The following is a 5,000-nucleotide window of genomic DNA, read 5'->3' as shown; positions in this document are numbered from 1 at the left end:
GTACCCCAAGTATATATCCTTTGGCTGAAGATACCTTAACGTGGTGAAAGGATGTGCGTATCGGCATGATCATCAAAGTTGTACTATAGTGCTCCCAAACGAAAGTGGCAGCTGAGAGCTTATTTTTTCGCATCGAATCTTAAATATTTCGGTCATTTTACCTGGAGAAGCCCAAAAGCAGAGGATGGATTAAGGTCTTAAAGGTGGGGCAGATCCGTCGGTCATTATCCCGGATGTACTGTAGCTCCCTTTTCCGCTATTTTTCCCAGGTGGCCAATGGAAAAGAAATTGGAATAGATTAAAAGTCTCTAATGCATTTAAAAACAAGACGCACTTGTCTTTATTATTTTTACATCTGAGTGAATATGATATACGGCATTATATATATATATATATATATATATATATATATATATATATATATATATATATATATATATATTCACATATGTACATGTGAAAATATATATATATATATATATATATATATATATATATATATATATATATACGCGTAAAAATCACAGGAAAACGTGATGCTCAGATGCAGAAGAACCACAGGGAAAATGAAAATACGAAATATACGCTAAAGTCCTGACTAGTTTCGTGATACTTCTTCAGAGGACTCTGAAGAAGTATCACGAAACTAGTCAGGACTTAAGCGTATATTTCGTATTTTCATTTTCCCTGTGGTTCTTCTGCATATATATATATGTATATATATATATATATATATATATATATATATATATATATATATATATATATATATATATATGCACAATCAAATCTTAGATTCAATTCATTTATTACATTATGTCTTTTACTCACGTTTCATTTAGCACTGTGGCACTGAATGACCTTTGAAAGTCCTAAAGCTTGCAAGTGACAAAAGAAAACTGGGGAAAATGCTGAAAAACACGTAGAGAAGCTTCAAATAGGTTCTGAATGAGACCACCTTGATGCTGCAGAGAATTTATAGGAGTCTTTCATAATCAATGTAGCTTCGTCAGATGATGATGATGAGGAGGAGGAGATATAAATATGAACAGCAGTCGTAGAGTTTTTTTTTTTTTGTACAATTGTATAAATTCAATTTTGAGTATATACTGACTTTATTTTCCCTAAGTAATAAATGACTTTTGTTGATATTTTGAATATTATTACCATTTCTTATTATGGCTTGTAAATACGAAAATGTTAAATATGAAAATTCATAAAGTATTGAAATAACTGTTTAGTATATTTCGAAATTGCAAATGTAACAAAATTAACATAATCGACAAACACTAAATGAGGAGACCTTAAAGGCTTCGACAATTCTCAATAGAAAGACTAGATAAATAAATAAATAAAGATATATATATATATATATATATATATATATATATATATATATATATATATATATAGATATATATCATTATATATATATATATATATATATATATATATATATATATTATATAGATAAATATTAGATTTATACATATATATATATATATATATATATATATATATATATATATATACATACATACATATATGTATGAGTGTGTGTTTGTGTGTATGTGTTTAAAATGATTACAAACAAAAACTCTGTAGGCAGAAAAAAAAATACAGAAAGAATTAGAAGATTAAGATTTAGAGGTCACCCATTCTCAGAGAAGAACAGGATTAGTCCGACATGCTAAATCAGTTAATCCGCAAATGTCAAGCTGGGCAAATTGTTTTCTTGTGTCCTCACCTAGAGGTCGTTAAGGTACGAAATTATTTGAAAACTATACGAAGTATTGAGGAGAACTGTCATTCGACTGCCACTTTCGTTTGGGAGCACTATAGTAAGGGTCAATCATATCAGGCTGGTTTGTTGTGAGCGATTATAGTCTACGAAGAAAAATAAGACCTCTGAAATCTTGAATGTTAAGGAAAAGTCGATCTTGTCTACCTAAAGACAATCATCAGAGAAAGCTTCAAGTTAATCCGCTGTCATTTGTAAACACCTGGTCTTTGAGAGGACCCCCATCGGTAAAGGATACCGAGTCAAGAACGCTAATCTAGATGTTTGTGACTTATTGCATTCATATCTTTCAATATAGATAAGGTATATCTATATCTATAATAAGTTAGTACCGCATATTACCTAACATTATCTTCCAAACGAACGGTTATAAATCCAACAAAAGATGTTTGCTTCTTGAAAAACACAGAAGTTATGACGATCATTCAGCTTTGCACAGAAAACTCAAGCCATTGAATGTGCGGTATATCTATTTGTATAATAAACAAGGCAATACATTGCTTAGCCGTATCTTTCAAATAAATACATAAACACATCTAGTTTTATGGCAAACAATTAGATAAAAAAAAATAGATAGATAGATATTGCCCACATTTGAAATCATAGCCATCATATTGAACGGTGTTTTAGCATTACGTGGAAAAATTATTTATAGAGGATAGAGGATAGAGTATACGGATATTTACTGGGTTGTTTACAACAGGAGGGGGTACCGAGAGGAATAAGATTAACTTGCTGGTAAAGGATTAGCGACCCTTCAAATCACCCCCCACTGTGTCCTAGAGGTCATCTGGCCAATGTTTATAAGGCCTTATTTCTCTGGGAAAACTTATAAAAGAAAATCTCCTACCATCACCAATCCGTTCTGGCCAACTTGGTGATGAAAACTGTTCAAATCCCGGACGTGAATTGACATGTCTTAAGATCTTTGACCGGCTGTAGACAAGAAACTACTGCATGTATTGTTGTTCACACACACTCAGACACACACACATATATACATATATATATATATATATATATATATATATATATATATATATATATATATATATATATTACCTGCTAAGCTACAACCCTAGTTGGAAAAGCAGTATGCTATAAACCCGGGGGCTTCAACAGGGAAAATAGCCTAGTGAGGAAAGGAAACAAGGAAAAATAAAATATTTTAAAAACAGTAACAACATTAAGATAAATATTTCCTATAGAAACTTGTATTGTTGTTTTTCTGCATTCGTATTATTAAAAGAAATAATTATCGCCAATCACCTTATGAAATACAATATGAAAGCCCACTTTTCTCAATATTATCCGTATAGTCTATATATGGTCAATAGCCATTTTCAAATACTTGGCTTTTATTCCATTGGTTCTTGATTAGCATAGTAAACAGTTCTTTTTATCACTCGGCGGTCATAGGAAACTGCAACGTCACTGAATTTGCCTTAATGCATTTACAAGTGTCTACTTTTTAAGGACATTGTAACAGCGGTGTGGCATTTATGTTATTGTTAGAATACACATCCATTTAATAAAAATGTATTTTTTTAATGGTGAAAACGTTCATATGTTCCTAAATGGAAATCGGACACTGGATGAATTTTCCATTAAACACTTAAAAATTTGCCGTAAAAAAACTGTAAAATCCTAGATTAAATTTTCCCAGGCATTTACTGTTTTAAAAAAGGATATATTGACGATGAGTGATATTACGGTCACCAACCCGTAAAATTTAATAACAAAGTAGGGTAAAAATTACGGTCGCCTGTAATTCCGCTGAGAACAGTATAATTTTATTGATAATTTCCGATTGAAATTAGGTTTTTTTTTTTTCTAACAGTGAAGGTGGAATATACCTACATAAACGAGTGTGTCAAAGTGTCTTCAGGCAATTCTTGGTTATACATTCATGTATAAGGAGGGAATTTTTATGTCTTTCGAGTTCGTCTTCCACTCATTGTCTACTGAATTGCACCTTGTAATGTTTACAAATATTTCTTCTTGAAATACTTTTCTTTTAGGTTCACAAAAACGCAAAAATTTATCCCTTACAGTATTGATTACTCGAGCAGTGCATGAAAAGGCTAACTTGCAAATGATAAAAACTTGGTATAGAGGATTTTAATGTCAATTTTAGCTTAAAATTTAAATATTACACTTGTGGGCTTACAAAGACCAGCAATTGGCAGCATGAGAGAGAGAGAGAGAGAGAGAGAGAGAGAGAGAGAGAGAGAGAGAGAGAGAGAGAGAGAGAGAGAGAGAGAGAGAGAGAGAGGATTTTCGGACGATGGAAAATCAACAAATCTTTAGGATACATCATCCACAATCAACATAAAACCATACTTATGAATTTGAGTTTGCATTTTGAGTGGCTATTTGCAAAAGTATCATCTTTCACTTACATCAGTAAGTTACAAGTCTAGCGATTATCTTGAGAAAGTTTTAAGATGTTACTCCTTTAAAGACCACGTGTGTATATATATATATATATATATATATATATATATATATATATATATATATATATATATATATATACATTTATGTATATATGTATATATAGAATATATATATTATGTATATATATATATGTATATATATATATATATATATTATATATATATATATATATATATATATATATATATATATATATATATGTGTGTGTGTGTGTGTGTGTGTGTGTATATATATATGTACATATATGCATATATATATATATATATATATATATATATATATATATATATATATATATATATATATATATATATATATATATATATAAACCCTACCTGAATGGGAATACCTTTACGTGGTGAAAGGGTTTGCGTATCACCCTGGTCAGCAGGGTGTACTACTGTATAAGCCAGTGTCACACATACTAGATTGGTTTGCTGTGAACAAACAGACAAAAATCTCCTACCAATTCACACTAATGAGCGTGGTGATGAAAACTGGCCAAACCCCAGACATATTTAATTTTTTGGGGCCTTTGTCTTGCATTGGACTAGAAACGGCTGCATTTGATGTTGATGATGATGATGATGTGGGTTTTGTTGTTGCTGTAGTTGTTTATGTTGTTGTTGTATCTGTTGACCACAGCGTTGAATGAAGTTGCTTTTGGTTAATTGAATGTAACGGGTAGAAGCCATTGTAGAAAGGGTCTTGGACTTTGAACCTAATCTTAATGAGAGAG

The sequence above is a fragment of the Palaemon carinicauda genome, chromosome 33 (assembly GCF_036898095.1).
Source record: "Palaemon carinicauda isolate YSFRI2023 chromosome 33, ASM3689809v2, whole genome shotgun sequence".
NCBI classification, from domain to species: Eukaryota; Metazoa; Arthropoda; class Malacostraca; order Decapoda; family Palaemonidae; genus Palaemon; species Palaemon carinicauda.
The sequence above is the reverse complement of the archived record's forward strand: the minus strand, read 5'-3'. Positions refer to the sequence as shown.